Source organism: Apium graveolens, chromosome 11 (assembly GCF_009905375.1).
Source record: "Apium graveolens cultivar Ventura chromosome 11, ASM990537v1, whole genome shotgun sequence".
Classification (NCBI taxonomy): domain Eukaryota; kingdom Viridiplantae; phylum Streptophyta; class Magnoliopsida; order Apiales; family Apiaceae; genus Apium; species Apium graveolens.
In genome coordinates this window covers 162,580,001-162,601,253 of record NC_133657.1, presented here as the reverse complement: position 1 = coordinate 162,601,253, position 21,253 = coordinate 162,580,001, and the positions used below count along the sequence as shown (strand labels likewise).

At 39.4% G+C, this 21,253-nt stretch overlaps 1 non-coding gene across 1 annotated transcript; it reads left to right on the top strand.

Moving 5' to 3' along the window:
* The first annotated feature begins 6,859 nt into the window (after window positions 1–6,859).
* Window positions 6,860–6,966, top strand: LOC141699543 (small nucleolar RNA R71). Its single transcript, XR_012565995.1, has one exon. It is a non-coding gene; the product is annotated as a small nucleolar RNA R71 (small nucleolar RNA).
* The last annotated feature ends 14,287 nt before the right edge of the window (window positions 6,967–21,253 follow it).

Genomic DNA, 21,253 nt, shown 5'->3' with positions numbered 1-21,253 from the left:
GTATCTCTAGCATGCAAATCAATCTAATAAGACTCAACATCACTAAATACGACATCACTACACTAGCATCAATATCACCAATTAATCGGAAAAATTATCTAAGGGATCAAATTATAATGCAAATGCATGAACTACATGAACAAACTATCATAAAAACTACCAAATTAAAAAAAACTACATGACAAAATATATGCAACTATATGAAATAAAAACTATCATGAACATGTAAATTATATGAGACTCACACAAACTATATTCCTTCAACTACTACCCCCAAACTTAAAATATTCACTGTCCTCAGTGAAGGTAATAGTAAGGAATCAGGCATACCTACTGTGGATCAGAATCCTCATCCTCAACGGGTGGAGTGTCAGGCTTGTCCGGAGGTGGATACACAGAATCTTCACCAAAAATTGGCCACTGAATGTCAACTCCGGTGGCTCTAAATGTAGTACCAAGTGCCTGAGTGAGATCGCATGCAAAACGACTATGGATGTCGTGCATCGCATCCATCCTCCGTGATAGACGCCTATACTGCGTCGAACTCAAACCAGCTGCCATGTCTGCTCCTGTTGCTGCTGTTGCTGCGATGGACCAGCCTCATCTCCATAATGAGCTCTCCAAGATGCTCGACGGGCATGCTGAGAACCTCCCGCTGTAGCTGCCTCCATAGGCACACCACCTGGCAGATGAGCATAAGAGTAACTAAGGCCCTTAGGATCGGGCTTCCCTCCATACCACTCAACCATGTTGTGCAGTATAGAACTGTCAATAAGAGCACTGGGAATCTGAAGCTGCTCATGTGCGGGCCAATGAACACCAACTGCCACGTACAACTTCGTCATAATTGACGCATAAGGAATAGCCCCAGTAGTACCTCCCCTCAAAGACCTCAGGATCCCCTGATATATCACCATCCCCAAATCAATATAATCACCCTGCAGAATACCCCAAAGCAGAAAAGCACGCTCCACCGTAATCTCGTGCACATACGAAGATGGCATGATGTTAGCACAAATAAACGATTTCCAAGCCCGTGCATACATGTTCATGCATGAAGCAGGGAACGTGGAGTAATCAGTAGTGCCCCTCTTAAACTTCCAATGAGTCTCAGGTACACATAAAGTATCAACGATGAGATCCAAATCGAAGTCCTCAGGAGTCTTATCGTTCTAAGTGTCCTGGCCCACCTTCCTTGCAGGCTGCTCAATCACTGTCCTGATAGCCTCGGCACTGTACTCAACAGTCATCCCTCTCACCACCATAAAACATTTTTCTCAGCCTTAGCATTGGTGTAGAACTCTCGTACAATACTCATGGGAACAGCAGCGGGAGCCTCACAAAAAGGAACCCATCCCATCTCCAAAATCATCTCCAACAGCTTACCATCGTTCCCTGATGGCAGAAATCCTCTCTCCTTAGCAATAGGCTTCGAGAGAAGCCTCGTGTACTCCTCCTCAGCCTCAGGAGTAGAGAACCTGGGCCTCATACCACTCGCAGTAGAAGAATCGGTGGCACTGCTTCCAACTTGAGTTCTCTGTCTTTTGGGTGCCATCGGGATTGAAAAAAAGAATAAAAGCTTAAGTGTTTAGAGAGAATTTTCGTTTGAGAGTTTGTGAATTGGTGGAGAAGTTGTATGCAAGTGTATGTATTTATAGGTGGAAGGGTGTGAATTTTATAAGGAATAGAAGTGGGAATTGATTATGGGAATCGTGGGAATAATGAAATTGATTAGGAGAGGGAATTATGGGATGTGGAAGAGTAAAAATCGGGTTAGAATTGATTTTAGAATTAAAATCCCGATTTTCTCTAATAAACTGCTATTTTTTTCGGAACAGGGACTCGGCGCGGCCGCGCGCTTGGTTTCTGGAAAAACGACGCGGCCGCGCGCCTGATCAGCGCGGGCGCCCTCACTTATAGGAAAAACGGCGCGGGCGCGCGCTTGATCAGCGCGGGCGTGCCCAGCTTCTGTACTTGGCCCTGAATTTTTTCCTTTTTCTGATTTTTTGTGTTTTTCTCCTTTCTACTTGCTTCCTCTACCTACTAATGTACAACATACTTGGGTTGCCTCTCAAAAAGCGCTTTTTTTACGTCACTAGCTCGATATAGAATCTCGAGATCAAGTGGACAATAAAATGGCAGTAACCACCTCGCGGTTTACCATATCACCATAACAATGCTTCAACCTTTGACCATTTACCTTGAATGCTTGGCCCGGATCATTCTAAAAAATTTCCACCGCTCCATGTGGAAACACAGTTTTGATTATGAAGGGCCCTGACCATCTTGACTTTAATTTTCCAGGAAAAAGATGGAGACGAGAGTTGAATTAAAGAACTTGTTGCCCTGGCACAAATTTCTTGAGCACTAGACCCCGATCGTGCCACCTGTTGACTTTCTCGTTATACATCTTATTGTTCTCATAAGCTTGAAATCAAAACTCGTCAAGTTCATGCAATTGAAGCATCCTCTTCTTTCCAGCCGCATCCAAATCCAGATTTAATTTCTTCAAAGCCCAGTAAGCATTATGCTCGAGCTCCACATGCAAATGACACCCCTTACCATAAACAAACTAAAATGGCAACATTTCCAATGGAGTCTTATATGCTGTTCTATATGCCCAAACAGCTTCATCAAGCTTCAAAGACCAATCCTTCCTTGATGGACATACTATTTTCTCCAAAATGCGCTTGATCTCCCTGTTAGATACCTCAGCTTGACCATTTGTCTGAGGATGATAAGCCGTAGCGATGCGATGATTCACATTATACCTTTTTATCATGGCAGTGAACTTGCGGTTGCAAAAATGCGACCCCTCATCACTGATTATGACTCTTGGAGTTCCAAACCTCGTGAATATCTGTTTGTGAAGAAAATTAAGCACAACTTTCACATCGTTTGTTGTCAACGCCTTAACTTCAACCCATTTCGACACATAATAAACTGCCAACAAGATATAATGATTGTTACAAGACGAGACAAATGGTCCCATAAAGTCAATTACCCAAACATCGAAGACCTCAATCTCGAGAAGCACATTAAGAGGCATCGCATCCTTCTTAGACATATTACCCATCCGTTGACATCGATCACATTTCAAAATGAACTGATGAGCATCTTTAAAAAATGTTGGCCAAAAGAACCCTGCTTGAAGAACACGAGCTGCTGTCTTTTCTCTACCATAATGTCCTCCATAAGCCGTTGAGTGGAAATCTCCCAGGATCCCCACCGTTTCGCTGTAAGGAATACATCTCCTGGTGATTTGGTCAGCTCCTTGGCGAAAAAGAAACGGCTCAGCCCACATATATCACTTCACTTCATGAAGAAACTTCTTCCTTTGAGCATAAGATAAATCGGGAGACATGATGTTACTCACAAGGTAGTTCATAATGTCTGCAAACCACGGCTCTTCTTCTTGCACTCCAAATAGCTGCTCATCGGGAAAAGACTCATTTATCAATGTATTATCCAATGAAGTAGCATTAGAATTTTCTAAACGCGGGAGATGATCAACAACTTGATTTTCAGTTCCTTTTCTGTCCTTGATATCTAGTTCAAATTTTTTGAGCAAAAGAACCCATCTAATCAATCTAGGCTTCGAGTCCTTCTTCGAGACGAGATATCGAATTGCAGCATGATCAGTAAAAACTGTCACCTTAGTCCCAAGTAGATAAGATCGAAATTTCTTAAAATCGTAGATAATAGCCAAAAGTTCTTTCTCCGTAGTAGTATAATTCAGTTGAGCACCATTGAGGGTCTTACTAGCATAGTAGACCACATAAAATATGTTTTTCTTCCTCTGCCCAAGAACTGCTCCAACTGCATAATCACTTACATCGCACATCATCTCAAAAGGCTCATTCCAATCAGGTGCGGTTATGACGGGTGCCATGATTAAACTCTTCTTCAATGTCTCAAAAGCTACAAGGCACTCGTCATCAAATTTAAAAGGAACATCTTTCTCTAACAGACTGCATAAAGGCTTTAAAATTTTTGAGAAGTCCTTGATGAAATGCCTGTAGAAACCAGCATGACCAAGAAAACTGTGAATTCCCTTAATAGAAATAGGTGGAGGAAGATTCTCAATGACCCCCACCTTGGCCTTGTCCACCTCTAGACCTTTATTAGAAACCTTGTGCCCGAGAATTTTGCCTTGACGCACCATAAAGTGACATTTCTCCTAATTGAGAACCAGATTTGTCTCAACACACCTCTTGAGAATGTGTCCCAGATTCTGCAAGCATTCATCAAAAGAATCGCCAAATACTGAGAAGTCGTCCATGAACACCTCCACATTCTGGCCAATCATATCAGAAAAGATGGCCATCATACATCTCTGAAATGTGGCTAGTGCACCACACAGACCAAAAGAAACTCGTCTGAAGGCGAAAGTACCAAATGGACAAGTGAAGGTAGTTTTCTCTTGATCTTCTAGAGCGATACAAATCTGATTGTAACCCGAATAGCCATCCAGAAGATAATAATACTCAGGACCAGCTAACCTGTCAAACATCTGATCAATAAAGGGTAATGGAAAGTGGTCCTTCCTAGTGGCTTTGTTCAGCTTCCTATAGTCCATGTAGACTCTCCACCTCGTGACTGTCCGTGTAGGAATAAGCTCATTCTTCTCATTTGCTACCACAATAATTCCACCTTTCTTTGGCACACATTGAACCGGGCTTACCCATAAACTATCCGAGATAGGATAGATGATCCCTGCATCTAGCCACTTTAGAATTTTCTTCTTCACTACTTCCTTCATGATTGGATTAAGTCTTCTTTGCTGCTCGATAGTAGGCTTGCTACCTTCTTCTAGCAGAATTTTATGCATACAGTAAGAAGGGCTGATCCCCTTAATATCCGCTATAGTCCATCCAATTGCCAATTTGAACTCTCTCAGAATTCTCAAAAGCTTTTCCTCATCACTGCCTGAAAGGTCAGATACAATAATAACAGGCAGAGTAGATGCATCACATAAAAAAGCATACCTCAAATGTTCAGGTAAAAGCTTAAGCTCAAGAGTAGGAGCTTCCTCAATAGAAGGCTTGAGGTGTTTAGGAGCTTTGCTCAATTCTTCTATTCCAGGAGATTCAAAAGGCATATCGATCTTCCTCTTTCAGGGAGAATCATTCAAATATTGCAATTGCTCATTACCTTCGTCATCTTGATTGTCTGAATTTCCTAATAAGGCTTTTTCTTAGGCGTCAGACCTTAGCATTTGATCAAGTTCTGATGTGACCACCGAATCGACCAACTCGACTTTTAAGCACTCCTCATTATCAGTAGGAAATTTCATAGCATTGAACACATTGAAAGTTACATCCCGATCCAACACTCACATTGTAAGCTCACCCTTCTGCACATCAATCAAGGTTCGGTCAGTTGCCAAGAAAGGCCTTCCCAAGATTATGGGAATCTTCTTATCCTCCTCGAAATCAAGAATAAAAAAATCAGCAGGGAAGATGAGTTTATCGACCTTGACCAAGACATCCTCCACAATACCTCACAGATATGTATTAGAACGGTCGGCCAACTGCAAAGTCATATACGTCGGTTTAGGATCAGGTAGATCCAACTACTTGAATATTGACAAAGGAATTAGATTGATGCTAGCTCCCAATTCACATAAGCATCTGTCAAAAGACACTTTTCCAATAGTACATGGAATAGTAAAGCTTCCTGGATCTTTAAGCTTCGGAGGCAATTTCTGTTGCAGCACAACACTGCATTCCTCCGTGAAAGCGACAGTCTCTAAATTATCTAGCTTCACTTTCCGAGAGAGAATACCTTTCATAAACTTTTCATAACTAGGCATCTGCTCGAGAGCCTCAGCGAAAGGTATGTTGATATGAAGTTTCTTGAACACCTCCAGAAACTTCTCAAACTGCTTGTCCAGCCTTTTCTTTTACAACCGCTGAGGAAAAGGTGGTGGAGGATAGATCTGTTTCTCCCCTGTATTACCCTCAGGAAGAGTGTGCTCAACAGTAGTCTTCCTTGGTTCCACTTCTTCATCCTGCTGCTTTGCTTCTTTCTCAGCCCCAACTTCTTCAGTCAACTCTTGAGTTTATTCAGGATTCGCAACCTTCCCAGACCTCAAAGTGATTGCCTTTACCTGCTTTTTAGCTTCCCTCTTTTCGGGCACTTCAATGTCACTAGGCAATGTACCAGGTTGACGATTTAGCAAGGTATTAGCAATTTGCCCAATTTGATTTTCCAAGGTCTTGATAGAAACAGCTTGAATCTTGCACATGAGCTTCAACTCCTCTAATTCAGATTTTTTATTAGCTTGTTGCAGCTGGAGTTGTTGTTTTAGTGCATACTGCGGTTGCTGAAAATCAGGGGGTTGTACTGCTTAGCTGGATACTGCTGATAAGGCTGTTGAACCGCATTCTGAGCGTTGCTCCAACTGAAATTAGGATGATTGCGGTTGTTAGGATGATAGGTGGTTGGCACAGGTTGCTGCGATCGCTGGAAGTTGCTCACGAACTGAGCTGATTCACTAGAAATTATTCACTAGAAATTGCGCACTGATCAGTCTCCTAGGCACCAGCACAAAGCTCACAGACACTAGTGTTTTGATTAACTACATAATTAGCCAAAGTGTCCACCTTCATTGTCAAAGCCTTAAGTTGGGCAGCTATAGCAGTTGTTGCGTCCAACTCCAGAATTCATGCTACTTTTCCCTGAGTCGGTCTCTAGGAAGGATTCTGGTACTAATTAGCAGCCATCAGTTCAATAAGTTCATAAGCTTCATCGTAGCTCTTAGCCCACAAGGCTCCTCCTGATGCTGCATCAAGCATGGGTCTAGAAGTAGCACCCAATCCATTGTAGAAAATAGTTGATAATCATCCAAGCAGGCATGCCATGGTGTGGGCACTTCCTTAGCATCTTCTTATATCTATCCCAAGCCTCACACAGAGATTCTCCAGTTTGTTAAGCAAACTGAGTAAGAGTATTCCTGATTGCGGCAGTCTTCGCCATGGGGAAGAATTTAGTGAGAAACTTTTGAGCGAGATCTTCCCAAGTGGTGATAGATCCTGCTGGTAGAGAGTGTAACCAGCACTTAGCATTGTCCCTCAGAGAGAATGGGAAGAGTCGTAGCTTGATAGCATCGTCAGTCACATAATTGAACTTGAAAGTGTCGTAGATCTCGATGAAATCCCTGATGTGCATGTTGGGGTCTTCGGTAGGAGAACCCCCAAACTAAACTGAGTTCTGTATCATCTGGATCGTGTTTGACTTGATCTCAAAAGTGTTAGCCCTGATGGCTGGTCTAATGATGTTAGACTGAATGTCATTAATCTTAGGCTTAGAATAGTCATTAAAGCCTTCGAATTTTCTGCTTGATCACCCATAGCTACTACAATTGGCTCATCAACTTTATCTTCTTCTTCTACCTTCTTTTCTTCCCAAAAAACTTCCCTACAAACTACCACAAGTTCTTCCTTGGCTTTATCCAGTGTTCTCTTACGAGTACGCGAACGCGTATGCATACACCCTCGCTAAATCACCTGAAATAAAACAAGGAAACAAGTAAGTAACAATGTCCGAGTCAATGAACTTTAACGACCACTGATGGAAATCACATAAACTAATAATTAACACTGCAGTCCCCGGCAGCGGCGCCAAAAACTTGTTAGTCGCTAAACACGCGCTAATATCACACGCAAGTATACGAGTTCGCAAGTAGTATAAGATATAAATCAGATTCGATCCAACAGAGACTTCATTGGTTAACTAATCAACTAATGCACTTAAGCAACAATATATGGTTATTATTCAATGCTATGACGATAATAATGTATGGTTGTTATAACTAAGAATTAAACTAATTATTAAAATTATGAGAATAAGATAGACCGAGTTAATATATATGACAAACATGGGATTCCAACTTCATTAAGTACTTCATTCAATAGCCATATTGTTCTTAACCTTAGCATGCAATGGTGATGACACTAATCAGACAACACGAAAATAATAAACGCCAACTTTCGTTGCACGAGTACCATTCTACCAAACATCAATAAAAGTGATAGAAGCTGAATAGGCACCAATTATATTGAGACCCTATATGTCTATAGAATTTGACAACATAACGGTTTAAGCACAAGTTATCTATCTTGATTATATAGGGCAAGTAAGATGGTTAAAATTACCTACAAATCATGCATAACAATACATGAACCTATGCTAGCATGGCAAGTTCTAAATCCTTAAATTCACTTTCGCTTCATTAAAAATTAACATGCTATCTTATACGTTCGTGATACTCACAAGACGAATACGCACAACCAATACTAGGATATCATACAATCACCACACACTAAGGCATCGAAACAATTTAGCTAAAGAAATCCATAAATAAATCCGCTAGAACCCCACAATCACGATTAGCCCATAATTGAACTCATCGCCAACGTGGGTTCTAATGAAAACATGATATCGCAAACGTAGTCTTTATACGAATAAATAAACCAAAGTACAAACAAGAGTAAAGGTTTAGCAAAACAAGAAACAAGCATCCAAATTATAACTCAAAACAAAGATTTACAAGAATAAATTAGATCATCTTCGCCTTTGTTGAATTGTGCCTAAAAGGTCTTTTATCGTCTTCTCCTTGCTTGATGTCTCTGAAAAATGACCTAAGTTATGTTTATATAGCAGTCCATGCATCCCAGGAGTCCAGCAAATCGAATTGTAGTTGAATCAGGATTTTAATATCCCGACCCAGCGCGGCCGCGCGCTTCACCAGCGGGGGCGCGCTGACTTTCTGTTCTTGTTGTGAATATGTTGTGCACTTGATGATTACCTAAACAAAACATCTAAGTAGATTTTACTTAGTGAAATAATGTAGCACTCGACGGATAAGAATTATAGTCCCGACGGATAACTCATTTTAGTCCCGACGGATGAGTAACTTATTATCCATCGAGTGAGTAGCTTATGTAATAATAAGTTTGTAGCACAGTGTTGTATGCACCTTTGTATAGGATCTGTAGTAGCATATAAGTCATGTTGACTTTAACTAGATATGCAGAATAGGTTGATTAACTGTACATAAGCAATGTCTTGTAATTCTGTATAAGTGAAATGAAGTCAAGTGCCAAAATAGCTACCAACGGATGATTAACAAAGCTTCGACGAATGATCAAATGACTTTCAACGGATGTTTAAAATAGCAGTCGACGGATGATCAAGTAAGTCATCGACGGATGATCTGAAAGTCGACGGATGATCATATCAAGATTCAAACATCAGTTGAACAGTGAAAGCTGACACACAACCGTTGAGTTGGATACAAACACACCGTGGAAGCCCATTTACTGGGTAATAGAGGACGAAAAGCAGCAAAGATCAAGACAGTTAGATTTTATATTTATTCAGTTCTTTTGACTTTGTAATCTTGGTAATATATAAACCAAGAGAGTAGCAAATAGAAAAACAACTAAGAGAGCTAAGAAACAAACACAGAGAAAACTTTGTAAGCACTATCTTTAGCATTTCATGTGTTCTTAGTAGTTCTATTTTGTATAAGCAGCTGTGAGCATTTCTGCACACAAAGTCCTCTCGATATATTAAATATATCTCTGGTGGAATTGTTTAAATCCACTAGAAAGTTTTTAAAGACTCTTGTTTTTAATTACTCTTGTTTTGATTCATTAAAGTTTATATTCCGCATTGTGCTAATCAAAACAAATATATCTATAATCGAGTTGAACATTTTTATCTCAAGAAAAATTTCAAGAATTCCATTCAACCCCCCTTCTGTAATTCTTGCTATATTGTTAAGGGACTAACAATTGGTATCAGAGCAAGCTCTTAATCTACAAAGAGTTTAAAGATCAAAACAATACAGCAAGATGAACAAGAAAGATGTTGGAGTCAAGATTCTTTTTCTTGATAAAGATAATTACCATCATTGGAAGGTAAAGATGCATCTTCATATGCTTTCTCAAGATGAGGCCTATGTGGACTGCATAGAAAGAGGCCCTCATGTTCCAATGAGAGCTGCAACAGGAAATGAACCATCTGTTCCAAAGCCAAGGCATGAATGGTCTGAACCTGATCTTGAACAAGTCAGGAAAGATAAAAAGGCCATGAACATTCTGTTCAATGGTGTTGATGCAGATATGTTTGATAACATCATCAACTGCAAGACTGCCAAGGAAGTTTGGGACACAATACAGATAATCTGTGATGGTACTGAGCAAGTACGAGAAAATAAAATGCAGCTCCTAATTCAGCAATATGAGCATTTTCTCAATGAAGAAAGTGAGTCACTCACTGACATTTTTAGTAGATTCCAAAAGCTACTAAATGCTCTTAAATTGCATGGGAGAGTCTATCAGACTAAAGACTCCAATCTGAAATTTCTCAGATCTCTTCCAAAGGAATGGAAACCAATGACAGTCTCATTGAGAAACTCTCAAGATTATAAGGAGTTTACTTTGGAGAGACTGTATGGCATTCTGAAGACCTATGAGCTTGAAATAGAGCAGGATGAAAGAATGGAGAGAGGAAAGAAGAAAGGAGGATCCATTGCACTAGTGGCTGAACTGGAAAAGGAGAAGGAAGTGAAGATGGAAGCTGTGGAATCAACTTCAAAGGCCTGTGAAAGCAAGGGTAAAGGGCTAGCTGCAGAAAGTGAAGATTCTTTGAGTCAAGATGACATGGAGGACATTGATGAGCACCTAGCATTCATTTCAAGAAGATTTGCCAAGCTCAAGTTCAAGAAGAACTTTAGAGCTGCCAAGCCAAATAGAAACATGGTGGATAAATCAAAATTCAAGTGTTTCAAATGTGGCTTGGCAGGGCATTTTGCAAATGAGTGTAGAAAGTCAGATTCCAGTAATAAAAGATTTGAGTTTGTGGATTATAAGCAAAAATACTTTGATCTACTCAAACAGAAGGAAAGGGCTTTTATTACACAAGAGAATGACTGGGCAGCTGATGGTTTGAATGAAGATGAGGATGTCAGCTATGTCAATCTAGCCCTTATGGCCAAATCTGATGAAACAGAGACAAGTTCCTCAAGCAATCAGGTAATTACTACAAACCTTGCACATTTATCTAAAGCTGAGTGTAATGATGCAATAAATGACATGTCTACAGAATTGTATCATTTGTGTGTTACACTTAAGTCCCTCACTAAAGAAAATGCTAAAATCAAAGAAAACAACTTGTTTTTGAGTGAGAGGAATAATGTGCTTGAGTCTCAGTTTGTTGAGTTTGAGAAACTAAAAATTGAGTGTAGAATTGCTAAGGAGGAATTAACTGAGTCCTTGAAAAAGGAAGAAATTTTAAAGAAGCAGCTCGATCGTGAACAGGAGGTGATTAAAGCATGGAAAACATCCAGAGATGTTCATGCTCAAATCACCAAGGTTCAAGGAATTGAGTCCTTTTGTGATGAAGCCTGGAAAAAGAATAAGGAGAAACTAGAACCTATTTTGGTAGATGGATTGTTGACAGATGTCTCGATGGATGATGAGGACTATCCGTCGGATAACAAAATGTGTTATCCGTCGAATGATAAAAATCCTCATCCGTCGGCTGTGAGCAAACCCATTAGCAAAGCCAAATTAACCAAGCTAAATGAAAAGTATGGGTCTGTTTCCAAGAACTTTGTTTCAGGGGAGTCAAGTCAAGCCAAGAAAGGGAAGAAAGCTAATGTTGGTCACATGACTGTCAAACAGTTGAGTGACAGACTTGAGAAGATAGAGGTAAAAACAGAGACTAAAAGGAAAAACAATAGGAATGGTAAAGTAGGGATTAACAAACATAATAACTACACACCTGACATATATGCTCCTAGAAAAATCTGTGTCAAATGTGGTAGTGTAAATCATTTGTCTGTTAATTGCAAATCTGCCATGCCTACTCCCATGTTTGTTCAGCCTCAATTCTCTAACATGAATGCCATGCCTCCTATGCCTGTTAATGTTATGCCTACACAGAACATGAATGCACAGTTTGCTAATATGCCATTTGCACCTAATCCATATTATGCTGCATACAATATGCCTCAAATGCCATTTAGCATGCCTTACTAGAATTACATGTTTGCACCAAGCATGCCATTTCCTGTTAGCCATAACATGCATAATAATTCTGTTGCATCTAGTGGTTTCAAAGGCCCAACCCAAATGACTAAGGAAGAATCTGAAATTCCTAAGTCAAATGAGTTAAGACCTAAGAAACAGAAGAAGAAAGCTAACAAGGCAGGACCCAAGGAAACTTGGGTACCAAAATCAACTTGATTTGATTTTGATGTGTGCAGGGAAATAAAAGGAATCTTTGGTACTTGGATAGTGGTTGTTCAAGACACATGACTGGTGATTCTACCCTGCTCACAGAGTTTGAAGAGAGAGCCGGCCCAAGTATCACTTTTGGAGATGACAGCAAAGGTTATACTATGGGATATGGCTTGATTTCAAAGGATAATGTCATCATTGAAGAGGTTGCCTTAGTGGATGGTCACAAACACAATCTGTTGAGTATCAGCCAGCTTTGTGATAAAGGCAACTCAGTAACCTTCAACAAAGAAACCTGTGTTGTGATTAATAATCAAAACAATAAAGTGGTTCTCACTGGTGTGAGAAGAGGAAATGTGTATCTAGCTGACTTCAACTCAACTAAAGCAGAATCTATAACTTGTCTTCTCAGTAAAGCAAGTCAAGATGAAAGTTGGCTATGGCACAAGAAGCTTTCCCATTTGAACTTCAAGACCATGAATGAGCTGGTAAAGAAAGAGCTGGTTAGAGGCATTCCTATGGTGGAGTTTACAAAGGATGGACTGTGTGATGCCTGCCAAAAAGGGAAGCAAATTAAAGCATCATTCAGGAAGAAACTTGATTCAGCAATTGAAGAACCTCTGCAACTGCTTCACATGGATTTGTTTGGACCAGTCAATGTATTGTCAATCTCAAAGAAAAGATTTTGCCTAGTAATTGTAGATGATTTCTCAAAGTTCTCTTGGACCTATTTCCTAAAATCCAAAGATGAAGCTAGTGAAATCATCATCAATCACATAAGGCAAGTTAACAATCATCCTGATTTCAAAGTTAGAAGAATCAGGAGTGACAATGGAACTGAGTTCAAGAACTATGTCATGAGAGCATTCTGTGAGGAAAATGGGATCTTGCATGAGTTTTCAGCAGCAAGGACTCCACAACAGAATGGAGTAGTGGAAAGAAAGAATAGATCTCTTATTGAAGCTGCAAGGATAATGCTTGAAGAATCAAAATTACCAACATATTTCTGGGCTGAAGCTGTCAACACTGCATGCTACACTCAGAACATCTCTCTGATTAATCAATCAAAATGCAAGACACCTTATCAATTGTTCAAAAACAAGAAGCCAACTCTGAACTTTCTTCATGTCTTTGGCTGTAAATGCTATATTCTGAGAAATCAAACTGATCAAAATGGGAAGTTTGATGCTAAAGCAGATGAAGGAATTTTTGTTGGATATGTTGTTGGTAAACCATATAGAGTCTACAATCTAAGAACCAATATTGTTGTTGAATCTATACATGTTGTGTTTGATGATAAAAAGATTGAAGGACTAAAAGATGGAGATTACCATGAGAGCCTCAAATTTGACAATGTTGAGATGGTCAGTGATGAAAGTGATGATGAGAGTGATCAAGAAACAGTGTCTAAGGATAATGCAGACAAATTTACTACAAATGAAGTACAAAACTCAACATCCGTCGAGTTACATAATGCTTTATCCGTCGGAAGGCAATCTGTATTATCCGTCGGAAGACAACCTGCCTCATCCGTCGGTACTCAAAATTCACCATCCGTCAGGTTATCAAAAGGAGCAGGAAGTCAAGGCAGATCACCCATAGAAAGCACCCCAATCTCAAATCAAAGATCCACAAACTCAGGGGGAGTTTCTAGAAATCAAAACTCAATCACACATCAAGACAACATTGAGGTCTCTTCATCTAGGGCTAATCTACCTCAACCAAGAAAATGGACAAAAGATCACCCCTTTGAACTGATTATTGGTGATGTTTCTTCCAGAGTTCAAACCAGGAGAGCAACTCAAGAAGAATGTCTATACAACAGCTTCCTGTCTAAGGAAGAACTAAAGAAGGTAGAAGAAGCCTTATTAGATCCTGATTGGATTTTAGCTATGCAAGAGGAGCTAAACCAATTTGAAAGGAATAAAGTATGGAAGCTGATACCCAAGCCTAAAGGAAAGAATCCAATAGACACCAAATGGGTATTCAGAAACAAGACGGATGAAAATGGCATAGTAGTAAGGAACAAAGCAAGATTGGTTGCTAAAGGCTATTGTCAGCAAGAAGGGATAGATTTTGATGAAACATTTGCTCCTGTTGCAAGACTTGAAGCCATCAGAATCTTCTTAGCCTATGCAGCCCATGCCAATTTCAAGGTCTATCAAATGGATGTCAAAAGTGCTTTTCTGAATGGAGATTTGGAAGAAGAAGTGTATGTAAGTCAACCTCCTAGCTTTGAAGATCCAAATTTCCCAGAGTATGTCTATTATCTACTGAAAGCACTTTATGGACTGAAGCAAGCACCTAGAGCCTGGTATGACACTTTATCAAAGTTCCTTTTGGAAAATCACTTCACAAGAGGTACTGTAGATAAAACTTTATTTTTCAGAAATGTGAATGGCTCTAGCATACTTGTTCAAATTTATGTAGATGATATTATTTTTTACTCTACAGATGAGAAACTTTGTAAAAAGTTTGCCAAACTGATGCAAAGCAAGTATGAAATGAGTATGATGGGAGAACTAACTTACTTTCTTGGTTTACAAGTTAAGCAAGTTAGTGATGGAATATTTGTTAGTCAAACTAAATATATTTTTGATCTTTTAAAGAAGTTTGATCTAATGGATTGCACATCTGCAAAAACTCCCATGGCCACTGCAACTAAGCTTGAACTAAACACTACTGAAAAGTCTGTGGATATTTCAAGTTATAGAGGCATGGTTGGCTCACTTCTGTACTTAACAGCCAGTAGGCCAGATATAATGTTTGCTACATGTTTGTGTGCTAGATTTAAGGCTAATCCTAGAGAGTCTCATTTGATAGCTATTAAAAGAATTTTCAGATATCTCAAAGGAACACCAAACCTTGGCATTTGGTATCCTAGAGATTCTGGTTTTGATCTAACTGGTTATTCAGATGCAGATTATGCAGGTTGCAGAATTGATAGAAAAAGCACAACAGGAACCTGTCAATTTTTAGGAGACAAGCTTGTGTCCTGGTTCAGTAAAAAGCAAAATTCAGTTTCTACTTCTACAGCTGAAGCTGAATATATTGCTGCTGGCAGTTGCTGTGCACAGATTTTATGGATGAAAAATCAATTGCTAGACTATGGTTTGCAAGTTGAAAGGATTCCTATTTTCTGTGATAACACAAGTGTAATTGCCATCACTGAAAATCCAGTGCAACATTCAAGGACAAAGCATATAGACATCAAGTACCATTTCATAAGGGAACATGTAATGAATGGTACTGTAGAGTTACATTTTGTTCCAAGTGAGAAGCAACTTGCAGATATTTTTACCAAGCCACTGGATGAATCCACCTTTTCTAGGTTGGTAAGTGAGTTAGGTATGCTTAATTACTCTTGAATTTATCTGAATTATTCTTGCAAGTTGAAAAGAAGCCGGAAATTTAGTTGATTTTTAGTCTTGGATGAAATTTTGGCTAAGTCAAAATTTGTATCTCGACGGATGACCATTATCCATCGGGTTGAGTCATCCGTCGATATACAAATTGTAAATAAAAATCTATTACTTTTCTGGAATATTTTAAAGCTCGACGGATAACATCTTATCCTCATCCGTCGAAGTGTCTAAATCTGAACTGTTAATTCCCTGAACATTATCCATCGAGTATACTTACAGTTTATAAACATTACACGATGGATAATGGGTGGAATTTTTAAAGTTTATTTTAAAACGGTCATTTTAGGCAATTTCTATTGGGTAATTTACTTCTCTTTATTATTTTTATCCGTTGATTTTGAGCAAAGTATAAAAGCCTATTTCATTTTAATCATTTTCTTTTATCATTCTCAAATTCAACTGTGTTATTTCATTCTCTCTCAAGCTTTTCTTCTCTAACAATGGCACCCGTAGTAAAGATCATGTCACAGACTGGGTTCATCTATGAGAAGAACAACTTCACTGCCTTGGTCAATAAGGGGATTCAGCAATCTGAAGACTATCATAAGATAATGGACTTCGTGAAGAACTGCAAGTTAAGTTTTGCTATGCTGGAATCACCCACAATCTATTGTGAAGTTGTTGAGGAAATGTGGACAACAGCAATCTACAACTCTACTGAAAAAACCATCACTCTGACCATCAAAGGTAATGATTTATGTATCAATAGTGATGTAATAAAAGCATGTTTTAAAGATTCCTGATGATAATGTAACTGCACTACACACTGACACTGATATTGTCAATATGCTCAATTCCATTCATTATGCACTTCCTACTGCAAAACTAAGTGAAATTAGAAGACTAGGTCTTAGGAAGAAATGGAGGTACTTGTGTGATGTAGTAACTAAAGTCTTTTCTGGAAAAATCAGTAATTTTGATTCTGTGAACATTTCCATGCTTAACATGCTATACATGCTAGTTACAGACAAATATTATAATTTCAGTGACCTTGTTGTGTATGAGTTAGGTTTTAAACTAGGTGACTTAGCCAAAAGAGGAAAGAATATTTACTATGCTAGATTTTTTATGCTTTTGGCTAACCATCTTTGTCAAGAGATTGAACTTGAGAACCCAAACAACAAATTAGCTTGTTGGGTTCAAGAGAGAAGAATCATTGCAGACTTGAACAGAGCCAACCATCACAAGGATGTGCCAATGTTCTATTTTCCTGTAATGCTGACACCTCAGGTAAGTGAGGTAAGTTCATCCATACCCTCAACTATTCCAATCTCTTTCATTTCTTTGACTTCAGGCATAGCTATGGCAATTGTGAAAATGACCAAACAGTTGCCTACCAAAGCTGCCAAAACAACTGCAATTCCCAAATCCAAATCAAAGAAAACCCCCTCTGGTATCTCTCAAAAGGTACCAGTTGAAAAATCTACCAAAGCCAAAGAGGGGAGTGTGAAGGAGGGTAAGATAGGTGAGGGAAGGGGTGAACATCAAAGAAACCCCAAGGATAAGGTTGAAGAGATGAGTGAATCCCAGCCTAGCTACACTGCAGTTTCCCAACAAACTGCAGTGCTTAAAAAGGACAAAAGCTCACTTCTAGCTGCATCCTCCCAAAAGGTTGTGGCTATTGAACAAAGCTCTCATCCAAGAGCACAGGCCAAGAGGGTTAGGAACACAAGCTCACACCAAACTTACACTAGAAAGAAGAAATCTAAAACAACTGGGGATGCACAGGGCACACACTTAGTGCAAACTGGTGCTAAAGACACAGTCCCTGCACCTTCTCAAATTCAGATTGATGTAACTCCAATAAATGTGGAGTCACAGCCAAAATCTCTCATTATAGAAGCCACTGAAACACAATACTCACCAACCAACTCACTGGAAGTGTACATGATAAACACTTTAATTCCTGATTCCCCTTCTTTAACTCTGTTGGGGAAGCCAAAATCCAGTGCAAGTGAGCATCATCTTTTAGATGAAATATTTTGGCTCACTTGCCAATTCTTTCTGATTCTATTGTGACATTTGTGCCTCAAATAACTTCAATCAACACAGAGTCAACAATAGTTTCTCTTCCCACCTCATTTATTTTTACTCTCTCGATGAATATTGCTCATCCGTCGAGTAGTGATTGTATCCCGACGGATAAGCTTAACAGCAGTTATCCGTCGGATAGCTTTACCACTCACCCGACGGATATCACTTATCCGTCGAGTGTCTCTGCACAACTTCAAAATTCAATAATTTCAAGTGCAAAAGATTTGGTGGTAATACAATCACTCTTAGAACTGAGAGAGGAGAGTGCATTGAGTGAGAGGCTGGGTTGCTCCCAGGCAAAAGGAGAGGAAAAGAGTGAATCTCAGCAATCCATTCATTCAGGATTGGCAAAAGTGAGTGAGAGGAGTCCCACCTTAGTAGGTGAAGGTGAGAGTGTGAGGGTGGGGAGCCAGGGTGAGACCCTGATGCAACAAAAGAGAGAACATGAGAGAAAAGCAGGTACTGGAGAAATAAGGATGGAACCAGCCATTGCTAGTGAGTCAATGATTGTGGCTGATGCTGAAAAGGAAAGACAATTTCAGCAACATTACAAAGCTGTAATTGATAACATTTCCTTGGATGCTGACACTTTTACTCACCCTGTTTCAGCCTATCAACTGTTGGCTGCTCAGGGCAATGTGGAGGCAGAGCAGACTTTGCACTTAGTGCACACCACATAATCTCTTCAAAGAGATAAAGTTGCTGTAAACAGGATGCCTCCTCAAGCTGGAGAGCCATCTGAAGAATTTGGAGTAAATTCTGATGATGATGACTCTAGTTCTTTGAATGGAAGCATGAACTTAGGGGGAGCTGAAGACCCAAGTTCTGCTTTAAGTTTACCTGAATGGGCATGGGCAAAGGAATTTACACCAGGACAATTTGAGGTGTCTTTGGTAAAACAAGTAACAGCTATTCAGCAAACCCTTCAGGAAGCTTCAGATGCTGGTACCAAGGCTGTTCTTAAAGCTCATCTAGACTCTTTGCATTTAATGAAGATCCAACACTCAAGACAGAATCTCAGTGTGAATGAATTGAAAAAGGAGATAGCTGACTTAAAGACATATAACTCTGAGAAGCTGGATTCAATAATGCCATATGGTACCATGCATGATCTATTACTAAGGTTGAGAAGAGAATCAGATTCTGACAAGAAGATAGCCAAGCTGGAGACCAGAGTTCAGGTTATTGAGAATTCAGTGGCTCTACTTCTTCAAAATCAACAGACTCAGACAAATCTTCTCATGCAACTGGCTAAAGCATAAGGCCTAACTCCTCCACTTGATGATAACAAAAAGGGGGAGAGAGAATCAAGTAAGGGGGAGAAAGGACCAACTGAGGGGGAGAACATTTTAGTTCAAATCAGCAAAGTAATTGTACCTTCAATTACTATCTCCAAGCCACCAGTTGCAGATGGTATAGATCTTATAAATGCAGCAGCAACAAATTTGAATGATGCTGATAAAGAAGAGTTGACTCTGATCAACTGGAAAAAGATTGATGAGGAAATACAGAAAAAGTTTTAATTAGTCAAGGAACCAGATCAGTCAGCCATCCATCACTCTCATGTCAAGCCAATCAATATGAATGAGATGAGCATAAACTATCTGGAGAAAGGACAATCTTCCTGCATCAAGACTACAAAGGCTGAGATAATTCTTAAACCAAGGGCAAACTATCCAAAGTCATCTTTGAAGAACCCTATGGATACTGTGTATGAGACACCCAAGCCTGATGAAAAGAAGCTTCTGTCAAGATCTATTCTCCTCTACAAAGATCCAGCTGATTCAGCCTCAAGAAAGAGAATTGCAAAAATATTTAGAAATGGGAAGGAAATTTGTGTGGTAGCTGGACATCCATAGTTTGCTCATGCAAAGGAAGAAGAAAAAGCCAGATTGAAGCAGGAAAAGAGGCAAGCTGCTCTAGATGCAAAGAAGTCTAAACAAAAGAAAGAACAGTTTGCTATCTTGACCAAGCTACAGGCTGTGAACTCTTCTCAACAAATTCCCTCTCAATCAACTCAAGCTACTGAATCAAAGAAGAAGATTGAAGAACAGAAGAAATCTCCAAGAAAGAAAGAACTGGCTAAAAGAACAAAAAGAAAGTTGGATATTGTTAACAAGGAATTGGAAGATCAATTTCCAATGGAATCCACTAAAGCTGAAACTCAAGCATCAAAGCCCTCTGTGGTATTTGAAGACATAAGGGTGGTGGACCCCTACAGGAACATACATGGAGAGCCTATTGTGCCAAAGGATGAGCCAATAGAGTGGGATAAATTACCAATTCCTGACTTCAACTTGCCAATTCTCACCAAGCCAAGAAGGACAAAATCAAGGGCAGTCAAGAAAGTGAAGCTGTCACCTCTCAAATCCAAGGCAGTACTCAAAGCTCAACCCAAGATCAACAAGGGAGACTACTTGTACTTGTGTGACATCAAAGAATTCTCAGACCTAAACTTTTATCTGGAGGAGCTGGATGAGGTAAGGGCAATTGATGCATACAGAAACCTACCTGGAAGGTTGGTATTCAAGTACAAAGGAGGAAGGGAGATTCAGTGGCCTCTTCACAGGATACTTCAAGAAAGCCAAGCTGTGTTGATCAAAGTCTATTCATCCTTCAAGAAAAACTTTGGGTTTAATGTAACTGCAAGAAGATTAGTATTGAAGAAGATTGAAGAGCTAAGGAGTGTTAGAGCCAAAAATGCACTACCCAAAACTCTTAACATCCCATACACAGGGAGAAGAGTGCATCTAAGGCCCTACTGGCTGATGGAATTCATGGATGACAAGGGTGTGAGAAGATTCTTCAGATTAGAAGACCAATTGAGTATCTCTAGCAATGAGACTCTCTTGGAAATGCAAGAAATGTTAGATCTCTCAAAATCTGATGAATTAGAATTCCACAGACAGCTCCAGAATCAAATTGAAGAAAACAACAAAAAGCTTGGAAGAAGATCCAGACCTTCAAGAAACTAGAAAAATCTGCTCAGGCTAGAGGAGCATCTTGAACTGACTGTGAGCCAAACCTTGTATATCTTGTTTAAATTGAAGCACTTTCAGTTTTATCTACTTATCTTTAAAGATATATGTTTAGGATGTTTTGTTATCATCAAGTATCTCTTAATTTATGGCTACAATTCCAGTAGACATAAATTGAGGGAGATTGTTGTGAATATGTTGTGCACTTGATGATTACCTAAACAAAACATCTAAGTAGATTTTACTTAGTGAAATAATGTAGCACTCGACGGATAAGAATTATAGTCCCGACGGATAACTCATTTTAGTCCCGACGGATGAGTAACTTATTATCCATCGAGTGAGTAGCTTATGTAATAATAAGTTTGTAGCACATTGTTGTATGCACCTTTGTATAGGATCTATAGTAGCATTTAAGTCATGTTGACTTTAACTAGATATGCAGAATAGGTTGATTAACTGTACATAAGCAATGTCTTGTAATTCTGTATAAGTGAAATGAAGTCAAGTGCCAAAATAGCTACCAACGGATGATTAACAAAGCTTCGACGGATGATCAAAT